Genomic DNA, 14,333 nt, shown 5'->3' with positions numbered 1-14,333 from the left:
GAAGTGAAATGAGAATGATAAATGGTCTTCAAAATTTGAAACAAATAAAAATCTGAAAAATGTGGTGTGCATTAGTATTCAGCCCCCTGTCCTCTGATACCTCTAAATACAATCCAGTGCAATCAATTGCCTTCAGAAGTCGTCTAATTAGTTAATAGAGTCCTACTGTGTGTAATTTACTCTCAGCATAAATACACTTGTTCTGTGAAGCCCTCAGTGGTTTGTTAGAGAACACTGAAGAACAAACAGCATCATGAAGACCAAAGAACTCACCAGACAGGTCAGGGATAAAGTTCTGGAGAAGTTTAAAGCAGGGTTAGGTTATAAAAAAATATCCCAAGCTCTGAACATCTCAAGAAGCACTGTTCAATCCCTCATTCAAAAATGGAAAAAGTATGGCACAACTGCAAACCTACCAAGACATGGCCGTCCACCTAAACTGACAGAGCGAGCAAGGAGAGCACTGGTCAGAGAAGCAGCCAAGAGGCCCATGATCACTCTGGAGGAGCTGCAGAAATCCACAGCTCAGGTGGGAGAATCTGTGCACAGGACAACTATAAGTCGTACACTCCACAAATCTGGCCGAAGAAAGCCATTGTTGAAAGACAGGCATAAGAAGCCATGTAGGGGACACAGCAAACATGTGGAAGAAGGTGCTTTGGTCAGATGAGACCAAAGTTGAACTTTTTGGCCTAAATGCAAAGCGCTATGTGTGGCAGAAAACTAACACTGCTCATCACCCTGCACACACCATCCCCACTGTGAAACATGGTGGTGGCAGCATCATGCTATGGGGATGCTTTTCTTCAGCAGGGACAGGGAAGCTGGTCAGAGTTGATGGGAAGATGGATGGAGCTAAATACAGGGCAATCCTGGAAGAAAACCTGTTGGAGGCTGCAAAAGACTTGAGACTGGGAAGGAGATTCACCTTCCAGCAAGACAATGACCCTAAACATACAGCCAGAGCTACAATGGAACGGTTTAGATCAAAGAATATTCATGTGTTCGAATGGCCCAGTCAAAGTCCAGACCTAAATCCCATTGAGCATCTGTGGCAAGACTTGAAAATTGCTGTTCACAGACGCTCTCCATCCAATCTGGCTGAGCTTGAGCTATTTTGCAAAGAAGAATGGGCAAAAATTTCAGTGTCTAGATGTGCAAAGCTGGTAGAGACATACCACAAAAGACTTGCAGCTGTAATTGCAGCAAAAGGTGGCTCTACAAAGTATTGACGCAGGGGGGCTGAATACTAATGCACACCACATTTTTCAGATTTTTATTTGTTTAAAATTTTGAAGACCATTTATCATTTTCGTTTCACTTCACAATTCTGTGCTACTCTGTGTTGGTCTATCACATAAAATCTCAATAAAAAACTTTTAAGTTCGTGGTTGTAAGGTGGAAAAATGTGAAAAAGTTCAAGGGGTATGAATACTTTTGCAAGGCACTGTAGGTGTTCAGAAATCTAGATCCTTGAATAAACCAATGCTAAGTTAAATTTCAGTTACAAAGTTTTCATTTACCACAAAAACGCAGCAACAAAATAGCTTTATTCTGCTTCCTGAGTTTAAATGAATTGAAACATGGTCTTTTGTACATTAAAATTGTATATTTATGGGTTGTTGACGTGACATAGCAATTATGCTGTCCAACGATCTAAAATGTATTTTAATTCATTCTTTCAAAATTTAAAATGTTGTAAATGGTTAAACTTCTATCTATTTAATAAAACAAAGTAACTTTAAGAAATCCATACTTAAAATAAAAAACTAAAAAATTGAGCGAAACGTTGAAATTGTCCTATGGTGTGACTGTCCCAAGCTCAATTTAACAGGTAGTAACTTAAATAATTAAATAATAAGAAGGTCAGGCCTTTCTATAAAAACCCTGGCATAATTGTGAAAGTGTCTATTTTAGTAAGTGTTAATGCATTTTTCTATACATACTTTTCAAAAAATGTAGGGATTTGTGAAATGTTGTCACTAAAAATGACGTCCTATGGTGTAACACCGAATTCCTATTTTTACACGGGCAATTTCATAGACAACTATATCTTGTTGAAGCTCCGCCTTGAAATGTATGTTTCTGAAGACCCCAAAGAAGCCCATGACATGTTCACATGGTAAGTTTTTCTGTCAGACTTGATCAAATATTCAATAATGTTTTCACATCAGTGAAAGTGTTAAGTTTTGTTGTCCTTTGGTGTGACACCCTTAAATTACATTTTTTGATAAAAAAATTGTGTTTTTATTAACCTTGTTGTGTTGAAATATGCAAATGTGTTTCACTAAATGCTAATGGAGAACTAAGCTAGCAATGACAGGGGTTTCAACTGAAGCTAAATGCTAAATGTCCTTTGGTGTGACGGAAAATATCCTATGGTGTGACAGATTGGACTGTCACGCCAAAGGACAAATGTGTCACACAAAAGGACTGCATCTCTGAGAATGTGCTTTGAAAACAAGTAATTTTAGTTAATTTATAGTTGAATTTTGTATTTATAGTTTCTTATTTATTCTTTTCATTGTTTATTGACAGGCATTGTTTTTATGGATGATGGATATTTGCTGTTGATTACAGAGACTGTCTAGTGTTCTTTAATTAAAAGCTTTATTGATGAGATTTCATAACAATATTGATGAATTGTGACCTTTTTTAGAACAGTAAGATTTGAGGGCGAGATGAGTGGGAGAGAAAGGACGAGAAAGTATAGAGACCGAATCAACAGTGATCCACAGAGAAGGGAGGCGATCCTTGCAGAGCGACGGAGAAAGTAAAGGAAACTACTGCAGCACAACACATGATTTACACACATTTTAGAATTCCTTCAGCACAGAGTTTTTGAGGTCATACTGAATGAAAACCAATCATAATGTGTTAGGACGGGCAGGTAATACAGGTCATGGCCTTATAATTATATCTCATAATGACTGTAATATTACGTGTTTTTCCCCAAAATAATGCTAAAACATTTTGCAATAATACAAATATGTGAGATATTAATAGGGATATAATGTTTGAACACAAGTTCCTGATTATTATCTGTTACATTAATATTAATCTACGTCTCTCATCTCATCTCATTATCTGTAGCCGCTTCATCCTTCTACAGGGTCGCAGGCAAGCTGGATCCTATCCCAGCTGACTACGGGCGAAAGGCGGGGTACACCCTGGACAAGTCGCCAGGTCATCACAGGGCTGACACATAGACACAGACAACCATTCACACTCACATTCACACCTACGCTCAATTTAGAGTCACCAGTTAACCTAACCTGCATGTCTTTGGACTGTGGGGGAAACCGGAGCACCCGGAGGAAACCCACGCGGACACGGGGAGAACATGCAAACTCCGCACAGAAAGGCCCTCGCCGGCCCCGGGGCTCGAACCCAGGACCTTCTTGCTGTGAGGCGACAGTGATAACCACTACACCACCGTGCCGCCCATTAATCTACGTATTTTACAAATTTATTTTCTACTTTCTTTTAAAACAGATATCAACAAAGGAAGGCTGAAGGAAAACTGTGTGCCTTTGATATCAAATCAGTACCAAAAAGGAAGCAAGAACATTTGCGAAAGATATGGAAGGAATCCAAAAAAGATGCAGAGCCAGGGAAGAAGCATTGAATGCTATTCTGGACACCACCCCACAGTCTCCTGAAAGCATACTGGTGGAGCCAGTGGTGGAACCAGAACGTCCTCCAGAAGAGCCCTATTGTTTATTAAAATGAAAACCTGATCAGATTTTAAAATAAACAAGTTCAAAATCTATTATCTCTCCAAGTCTTGTATTTGTTTTTCTCTCCATCCTTTAGTGTGACTTGGATGTCCTATGGTGTGACATTTTTAAAACCTGCATAATTTTGTTTAATGTTATCAATGTCTTTATAAAACATTATATATTGTATGTGGGGACACAAAATAATCACCTCTGAAAATTTTGTACAGTTTCCAACAAAATTGTACAATTGACAAGAAAGTTATCTGAGCATTTCCAGGAAAAGTCTCATCAGTCCCATCTGTAAGTAGGAAAAATGTCTTTAATGGTGATTTCATGTGAAATAAAAACTTAGAAATGCATAATAAGGGTGTGAATATGAACATAAAACTTTCTCAAGCCATTTCTGTATTCTTTGCATGTCACACCAAAGGACATATTTGCCATGCATTGAATTACAAATGTAAAAAAATAGGTAATTAGTTGTCTTAAGATTGTGACCACTTGTATTTTTTGAAAGATCAGTTCTTATACTACATAAATGTAATTTTTATCTTTATTAATGATGTTTCACAAAAAAAACTTTTTGGGGGGTCTGTCATCTACCCTTATACATTCTTATTCCCATACATGGAGAAATGTTGAATAAGTTCCTCTTCCTTTAATCACATTGAGTGATTGTTAATTATTTAAATGCAACACACAGATACATTTGAAGCCCAACTCAATCAGTAAAAACAAACAAAGAAAAACCCACCACTCAGACATTTAAACCACATCAACACTGAGCATGTGCTTTATTATATTCTGTAATAATGTTGGATGCATGTGTTCACCATTAGCTCTTTTCTCACAGGATGAATACGCCACTGGATCATTCTCTCTGTATTTAGACTTTGAAGGGAGGAGAGAACCACTATCTGTTAACTAAACAGCTTTAACTTAACTTACCTCAGGTTTTAGTAGAACGCAGTAAACATCATCACAGAGAAAGACAAGAACAAGCTTTTGTTTTAAAATCCATCCAATCAGACTGTCAAATACATTTAGGACTAGTTTAAGGTAAAGATCATCATCTCAGTGAGAAACCACAGTTCATCCAGCACAGGAACACAAAAAATATCCTGTAGCTCATCTTCTTCTGTTATGAGATTACAGAGGAATTCATCTTCACAGCGCCACCTGCTGGAGCACACGTGCATCTCCAGATAGCAAGACAACATTGAAAGGAAAAAAATTACTGTATTGATTTTCTATCTGAAGCATCATGATGGTTGAGACAAGAACCTCAATGCTAAATAAAATGTTGTATCATCATTACAATACTGATGAAACCCAACAGCACAGTAATGTTGATGACAGAGATGTTGGAATAACATTGATTAATAGTTGTCCTAATCATAATTGATTGGGCATTGATTTATACTTGACCAGGAAATTATGATGTGATGATATTGAAAAGTCATAGAATTCTTAGTTGACTGGGACACCATTGTGTGGTAGACCAGCATTACTGAACCTGTCGTAGAAAGTTGCCCACAAAAGAGAATAAAAGGTGAAGGCACTGCAGAAAAAAAAAACAGACTTTTATTGACTCAAACAGCAAAAACTGAGTCAGTCTGCAGAGTAATCTCCCAATCACAGGGTTTCTCATTTCATACAGTTCCAAATGTCACAGTTTATGCCTTTTTTTTTTTTTTAAAGGCAGTTATCTCCTCATTGGTTAATATGTCTCACCATACCTCACCAACATTTTCTATTGGGCAATACATCAATGCCTCTCATACTTTGTATCAACCAAACATGTAGACACGATCGATACAGGAATCCACGATTCATTATGAACAATCCATGATTCAAGATGACGTGTAAAATCAACGCAACACATGATAAAGTAATGCAGAATGAACAATACATGATTCAGAAAGATGCGATTCAGAATGACTTAGAAAATATTTGGCAGTAACAGCTTTTTAGTAAAATCAATCTCTAATTTACTGTATTTACTTGTTTACTGTAATTATGATCATTCATACACTACCGTTCAAAAGTTTGGGGACACTTTGAAATGTCCTTATTTTTGAAAGAAAAGCACTGTTCTTTTCAATGATGATCACTTTAAACTAATCAGAAATCCACTCTATACATTGCTAATGTGGTAAATGACTATTCTAGCTGCAAATGTGTGTTTTTTGGTGCAATATCTCCATAGGTGTATAGAGGCCCATTTCCAGCAACTCTCACTCCAGTGTTCTAATGGTACAATGTGTTTGCTCATTGCCTCAGAAGGCTAATGGATGATTAGAAAACCCTTGTACAATCATGTTAGCACAGCTGAAAACAGTTGAGCTCTTTAGAGAAGCTATAAAACTGACCTTCCTTTGAGCAGATTGAGTTTCTGGAGCATCACATTTGTGGGGTCGATTAAATGCTCAAAATGGCCAGAAAAATGTCTCGACTATATTTTCTATTCATTTTACAACTTATGGTGCGAAATAAAAGTGTGACTTTTCATGGAAAACACAAAATTGTCTGGGTGACCCCAAACTTTTGAACGGTAGTGTAAATTAATGTATTAACCCCATTCCCAGAAAAAATGGGATATATTCCAAAATGCAATAAAAACAAAACATCTGATTTGCTATTTCACATGAGCCTTTATTTAACTGACAAAAGTACAAAGAAAAGATTTTCAAAAGTTTTACTGACCAACTTATTTGTATTTTGTAAATATAAATGAAGTTAGAGAATTTGATACCTGCAACACACTCAAGAAAAGTTGCCACAGAAGCAAAATAAGACTGAAAAGTTTATAGGATATTCAAGTGCCTAAAATGGTTAGAGAAGCAGCTTTGGGACCAAAAGGTCGCCGGTTCAATTCCCTGGACCAGCAGTCATGGCTGAAGTGTCCTTAAGCAAAGCACTTAACTGCTCCCCAGGCCGCACTGGGTGTGTTGTACATCGCTCTGGATAAGAGCATCTGCTAAATACCATTAATGTAATACATCAAAGGATAGGTCGTGGCTCAGTCATTTGTGTCAAAATTCATGAGAGAATTATTAGTTAGTTCAAAAAGAACATCTCAGTACAAGATTTTTAGGTCTAGCTAATGTGAGAAATATAACCATGTGGGCTCGGGAGTACTTCAGGAAGCTGTTGTAATACAGTCTGCTGCTGCATCCAGAAATGCAACCTGAAACTGTATTACACAAGGAGGAAGCAATTAATCGCCACCGATTTCTCTGGGCCCGAATTCATCTCAGATGGACCAAAAGACAGTGGAAACGTGTGCTGTGGTCAAATGAGTCCATATTTCAGCTTGTTTTGAGGAAAACTGGACGTCAAGTTCTCAGTGCCAAAGGTGAACACGACCATCCAATTTGTTATCAGAGAAAGGTGAAAAAGCCAGCATCTGTGATGTGATCTGTGAGTCATGTATGTGAAAGTACCAGTGATACATTGGGATTTTAGAGAGACATATTAAATCAGGGCAATGTCTGCTTATTTGAGCAGGACAATGCCAGGCCTCATTCTGAACTGACAACAGCACGGCTTCGTAGACACAGAGTGTGTGTGCTTGACTGGCCTGCTGCCAGTCCACATCTGTCTCCTATTGAGAATGTATGGTGCATCATGAAGAGAAGAATCAGACAATGGCAACCACGGACTGTTGAGCAGCTGAAGCCCTGAATCAAGCAAGAATGGACAAAAATTGCAATTGCAAAACACCAACCATTAATATCCTCAGTTTCCATATGATTAAAAAAAAGTGTTAATAAAGGGAAGGTGATGTTACACAATGGTAATAATCAGAGGAAGACATTAACGAAGTACATTTACTTGAGTACTGTACTTAAGTACACTGAGTATCTGTACTTTGAGTATTTTTTTTTTAAACTTATGACTAACTTCACTACATTTGAAAGCCAAATATCATACTTTTCACTCCACTACATTTCTATCAAGGTCCTCGTGACTCAATACTACGAAACAGCTTTGAAAGTGGATGCTTTTTTCTTTTCCTTTCTAAAACGTGATTGTTTTTTCACAGGTGACACTGAGACAGTCTATCAGTAATCACCAGGGTCACATCACATCACATCCATAGACTGTATAAAATCAAGATCAATGATTTCTCAGCAGCATTATTTAAAGACGATCAGTTGAGGGCAGAATGGAAGGAGGCAGTTCTTCTGGGGAAAACGCGCACCCATGGTCATACCGAGAACCCATGTTTCAGTTTTCTGAAAGGATTAAAGATTTTTGTCTTAAATGTTTGCTTTGTTTGCCTAAAATGAACCACATCACAGCCTACAAAAACTCGACGTCCAACTGGCGGAAGCATATAGAGATCTTGCAGTCACATGACCGGAAAGTACACAGCTGCCATCTTGTCGGTCAACAGCACAGCTGAATACTGCTGCACTCGTGTACAGAATGGATCAATTTCAACCGACGGACTACACGGCTCATTTTTCTAATGAACAGATAACTAGATACATGTCTAAAATAAACGATCTACAGATTAGTGACCCTTATCGATTACCAGACGGAGTTTTCACGACCGTGTCAGTGGATATTGAACTGCCAGAGGTGGAATACCCAGACGTGTATAATTACCTCATTAACTTTCCCTCGCTGTTCAGTGGTGAAGCACTGCGTGCTTATAAATCTCTGGACAGTTATCTTTACAGAAATTCAGGATTTGTCAGCGACTCAGATGTGGCATCTTGTAAACAAGAAAATGATCTTCACTGGACGGGTAAGTCACTTAAGTATTACTAGTACTGCACTGACCAGCCGATTATAGAATAGAATAAGGTAATTCCAGCTGTAATTCCAAATCGTCCGTTTTGTTTACCTGGCATTGGAGAGATAGAGGCTTAGCAGTGGAGGTTTGAGTGGCTGTTTTCTGAGCTTAGTCAACAGGCCGGCTCTGCAGCCTCGCTTTTGCTTCCTCTCCCAGAGCCGCCTCCTTAGCTTTGCTTCTGATAACAATCCACGGAGACCCCGCTGGTCTTGCTATCTCGTCCGGAATGTTTTTTTTTCTTGTCCGGAATGTTGTGCATGCGATGGAAATCGCTACAAACCGTCATTTTCTGCTGGAAACCAATGTCCAGTAAGTCCATATGGTTGTAGTGGATATTGAAGTCCGGTACAGACGAACAACATGCAAAAATACACACAAAAAACATAAAAAACGTGCACAGGTAGGGAGAGCTTGTAGCCGCAGCCGTTGTAGTAGAATTGTATATAGTAGGGTTTTCCAGAAGAAAAGGTAGAAGTAGAAGCAGAAGGCGGAAATATGGCGTTTGACCGACAAGATGGCGTCTGTCACAATCTGGATCGGCTGTGACGTCACATGCAAGTGCTCCATTGAGGTATGTAAACATTTTATTCCAAGAAAAAGCTGGCAATGTAGTTGTCTGTGGTTTTAAAGCTAGTGATAACGTTACAATAGCTATGCAGTCTGGTTAGTCAAATGACTTTCTATGGATTTGCCTGCCAAGTTGCTGTAGCCTTGTCCACAGCTAACATTAACACATAGCTAGTTAACTTGGACACTGTTAGTTAGCATGTAAAAATGGAGTTACGCTAACATGAATAATGTTAACTTAACTGAAGTCCTTTCAGAAATATGTTTTAGCATAATCTTGCCAAATAAACAGAATGTAGAAATCTTTCTTTTCTAGTAATGTTAGCTACCCAATATGATTTCAAGTTTGAAAAGCATTTGCCAGCATTTCAGGTGGAGCTTCACTGACTAGCTAGCTTAATGTTAAACCACCATGATGGCACAGCACGTGTTCTCATCTCATTGTCTCTAGCCGCTTTAAGCCTAGGTCACAACCGGACGTACAATTTTTTGGCCGTGCGATTTTTGGCGTTTCCCAAATCGCTGCGTTTTTTTTGTTCATGGAGAAAGACGCATGTTGGCCGTAAGTTTGTCTTGCAACCTGAAAAAAAACGTAAGCACCCGTAGAGTTTGTTTGACATGACAAAGAACCTCTGTGGCTGGTCTGCGGCCAGTCTACAGCTCGAAAATCAGCACGTCACACGCGCGCCCTCCGTGCGTTTCTTGCGTTTTTTGCACATAGACCGGCCGTAGGAGCACGTATGGCCGGTTGTGACCAAGGCTTTATCCTGTTCTACAGGGTCGCAGGCAAGCTGGAGCCTATCCCAGCGGACTATGGGCAAAAGGCGGGGTACACCCTGGACAAGTCGCCAGGTCATCACAGGGCTGACACACAGACAACCATTCACACTCACATTCACACCTACGGTCAATTTAGAGTCACCAGTTAACCTAACCTGCATGTCTTTGGACTGTGGGGGAAACCGGAGCACCCGGAGGAAACCCACACGGACACGGGGAGAACATGCAAACTCCACACAGAAAGGCCCTCGCCGGCCACAGGGCTTGAACCCGGACCTTCTACAGCACGTGTTCATTTTGTAAATCCAGTCGGTTGCTTCAGAGGCATTTGGTATTGTAAACGTTGTGGCAATAATACAGCAATGCACTGACAGAAAAATATAATTTTAATATTTAAGTATTTTTAAAAGCAAGTACTTCAGTACTTAAGTTAAAGTAAAAAATTTTTACTGTACAACTTTCACTTGTATCAGAGTAACATTTGACCAGTGGGATCTGTACTTTGACTTAAGTAATGAAATTGGGTACTTTGTCCACCTCTGGTAATAATGCCTCTGTCCCAACGTTGTTTTTTTTTTTTTTGAGTGTGTTGCAAGCATCAAATTCTAACTTAGTTTATATTTACAAAATACAATTAAAGTTGATTAGTAAAACTACTAAAAATTCTCTTTCTACTTTTGTGAGTTAAATAAAGCTTCACTTGAATTCACAAAAATCACAGATTTTTATTTTTACTGAATTTTGGAAAATATCCCAAGTGAGAATTTGATGTCTGTAACATTTAAATGGGAAGCATGTTTCCCAACTTTTGAGTTGACTGGAGTGTGTAGGAACTTTCATGCTATAATCCATGACTTCCTGATTAACTGGCATCAAATGAGGTGGCACAGAGGCCAAATTCCCTTATTCATCCATAAACATGGAAACAATAAGAATATGCACAAACAGGATGAGGGAGAAGTGTGTTGACCTTCATAAATCAGGGAATGGTTTTACGGTGGTGTAAGTGGTTAGCACGGTCGCCTCACAGCAAGAAGGTTCTGAGTTCGCGGCCAGCGAGGGCCTTTCTGTGTGGAGTTTCCATGTTCTCCCCGTGTCTGCGTGGGTTTCCTCCGGGTGCTCCATTTTCCCCCACACTCCAAAAGACATGCAGTTAGGTTAATATGGGACAGCCTTGGGCTGAGGTGCCCTTGAGCGGTTGCTTCAGAGGCATTCGGTATTGTAAGCCTTGGGCTGGGGAGCGAGGCACCTAACTCCCAACTGCTCCCTGGGCGCTGTTAGCATGGCTGCCCACTGCTCTGGGTGTGTGTGTTCACTGCTTCAGATGGGTTAAATGCAGAGAGGAAATTTCACAAGTGTGTGATGAATAAAGTTGTGCTTTCTTCTTTTCTTTCTAAAAACGGCTACTTGCCTGAAAATGTCCATTTCTACTGTTAGAGCAATAATAAAAAGTGGACACTAACTGGAACGGTTACAAACTTGCCTGGAAGAGGATCCAAGCTTATTTTGTCCTCAGGTACAGTGAGGAGGAGGATAAGCGATGCAAATAAAATCCCCAAGGAATACTGTTGGTGAATTACAAGAAAAGGTAAAACCTTGGGATTTTCAAGTCTCCAAAACACCATCAGACACCACCTCTTTGCCAACAAATTAAACCTGTTCTGTCAGTTAACCACAAACATAAGTGCCTGAAGTTTTCGCTACAACAACGGTGTTCTTTGGTCCGATGCAACAAAAATCGAGCTTTTTGACAAACAAAAAGGTGGGTTTGGGGTAAAAAGAAGGATGGCTATAATGAAACGAACCCTATCCGAACTGTAAAACACAGTTGTGGTCAGAAGTTTACATACAGTGACATGAATGTCATCTTGGATATGAATGTCGTGGCAATATTTGGGCTTTCAATGATTTCTCTGAACTGTTCCTTTTCTGTGGCAGAATGATTGTTTTTAAATATGTATGCTGTACAAAAAAACAAAAAAAAACCCGGAATTCGGTGCACAATTTTCTTTGGGTTTTCTGAAATCAACACCGGGTCAAAAATTTACACATACTCAGATTATTAATCCAGAGGTGTTGAGACTTCCAAAATGTCTCTCATATTGCCAAGGCCTCTTAACTTCCTGTTCATGAATTATGATTGACTACAGCTGGTAGCTTTTCTGTGCCTTCATAAAAATGGTTTGTTTACAGCACTCATTGGATTGATCAACACACAGTAAAAGGGGAAAGTCCACAGAGCTCAGTGCAGATTTGAGAAAGAGGATCGCAGATGTACACAACTCAGGAATCTCTCTTAGAGCAATTTCTAAAACAACTGCAGATCCCAAGATCAGTTCAAACAGTTGTATGTAAGTTACTGGGAGGTGTAGTCACTTTGCTTCAAGAAAACCCAGACTGTCACTCTCAGCTGAAAGGAAATTGGTTCTGATGGTCAGGAACAACCCAGGAACCACCATGGCAAAGCCCTGCCATGAACTGGAAGCTGATGGATCACTGTCTACAGTTCAGATCACCATGGACTAAGAGGCTGCTATCCAAGAAATAACCCCCTGCTCCAAAATTGACACCATCAAGCTTAAAGTTTGCAACTGACCACATGGACAGAAAAAGCCTTCTAGAGAAAAGCTTTATGGTCACATGAGACAAAGATTGAGTTGTTTGGCCACAGTGACCATGATGTATAGAGGAACACTGTACCAGCTGGTGGTGGTGGTAGGATCATCATGCTCTGGGGCTGTTTTACAGCCAATGGAACTGGTTCATTGCACAAAGTGAATGGAATAATGAAAAAGGAGGACTACCTCAGAATTCTTCAGCATAACCTTAAACCATTGTAAACTTGAACATGATTGGGAGTCACAACAGGACAATGAACCCAAACACGCATCAGAGCTGGTTGTGGAGGATAAAGCAGGCTAACATTAAGCTTAAAACAAGCCCTGACTTCAACCCTATTGAAAATATATGGACCGTGCTTATAAGTCAAGTCCATGCCAAGCAAAAAAAAAAAACAACAACAACAAAAAAAAACACCTAATAAAATTGGAAGTCTGTGACTGGAATTCAGTAGCTTTCAGTCCACTAAACAAAAATAATTGGGTGTCAGGGAAAATTCTTTATGACCCAAACTTGAGAAATCTGAAAGGCAGTCTACCTTTAAGAATGGAAAAGTACGGGAAGGAAAATGCAACATTAGGCCATTTGACGCTTGGTCAAATGCATGCCTCAGAGTCTTGTCTCATAGCTGCTCCAGTGGGAAATCTCTGGAAGGTTTTCCCAAAGAGGGAGGATAGCAATGCGCTACCCCCTCTCCATGTCATCATGATGCAGAGCTGACACGGATGGCCCTGGGACCACTTCCCCAGCAAACGTCGCCGCAGGATTCCCCCATGACGTGCTACTGCAAGGCCCACTGTAAGACTAACTTTTCATTACTGTTCTAAACCCTGGCCAATCTGTCCCCAGGATAAGTGTATGGGTAAGGCTTGGACAAACCACCACCTCCACACTATGCTTTTCTCCCCAGAAATGAATAGTGATGGGCATTAGTAGATATTTGTGAACATCCACATGTACACACCTCACCTTCACCAATCGTGCATTTCTTTGTGCCCAGCACTAAATCAGGCTTTGATACCTGGGAGGTCCAATTACAACCAGAATCCACCAAAGCCTGATGTGTTCCCCCTTACATTCTCACAAAGACATGGTATGTTCCTGCTCATTCAATGGAAGCCCGCAGCATGTCAGGAATGTCAAATCAGAATTCCCACCACTTTGCGGAAATGCTGATTCAGGGAAATCCCAGCCTTCCTGTTGCACTGACAGACCTGCCCGGACTTGCTCCCAAATTTGGTGGCCATGGATGGGTCCATGTGTGTGTGTGTGTGTGTGTGTGTGTGTGTGGGGGGGGGGGGGGGGGGGGGGGGGGGCAACGGCAGCACAGACATATAAGGAGAAAGGGATGAGGAGATGCAAGGAAAGACATGAGTACTGACAGCGGGTTTCGGAGGAATTGGTCCCCATCTCCACGGGGCTGGGGAAGGGATGGGACAAGGAGAGAGGGCAAAAGAAAGAGAAACTATAGGAGCAGCTGCTCCCAAAAACACCATCAAGTGGTCCTTTGCCAGCTGGACTGCCTCCTCTATTGATGCCGCACAGTGGATCCACCTTGATGTCTTGCTCAGCAGTTGTGTGATGAACTGCTCCAGTATCACTTGATTGATGATGTCGTTGATGTTGCACTCACCTACCAGCAACCACTGTTGGCAGACTTCTTGGAGCTGTTACACGAAAGGAAATGGGTGGCCGACTTCGCTGTATGCCAGTGTGCGGAAGCACTGTCGATGCCCTTCTGGGCCGTGGCCAACCCCCTGCAGTATAGCCCACTTCAGTTCTGGGTACTCCTGAAATCTGGTGGCCAGGAGCTGCCAAGACATGAGCTGGGCTTCCCC

At 40.5% G+C, this 14,333-nt stretch overlaps 1 protein-coding gene across 1 annotated transcript in view; it reads right to left on the bottom strand.

Moving 5' to 3' along the window:
- Nucleotides 1-14,333, bottom strand: part of LOC132882484 (zinc finger protein 850-like) — a 122,916-nt gene that overhangs the window by 92,526 nt on the left and 16,057 nt on the right. The window lies entirely within an intron of this gene.

Source organism: Neoarius graeffei, chromosome 3, assembly GCF_027579695.1.
Source record: "Neoarius graeffei isolate fNeoGra1 chromosome 3, fNeoGra1.pri, whole genome shotgun sequence".
Taxonomy (NCBI): domain Eukaryota; kingdom Metazoa; phylum Chordata; class Actinopteri; order Siluriformes; family Ariidae; genus Neoarius; species Neoarius graeffei.
Note: the sequence above shows the minus strand (reverse complement) of the source record. Positions and strands in the feature narration are given on the sequence as shown.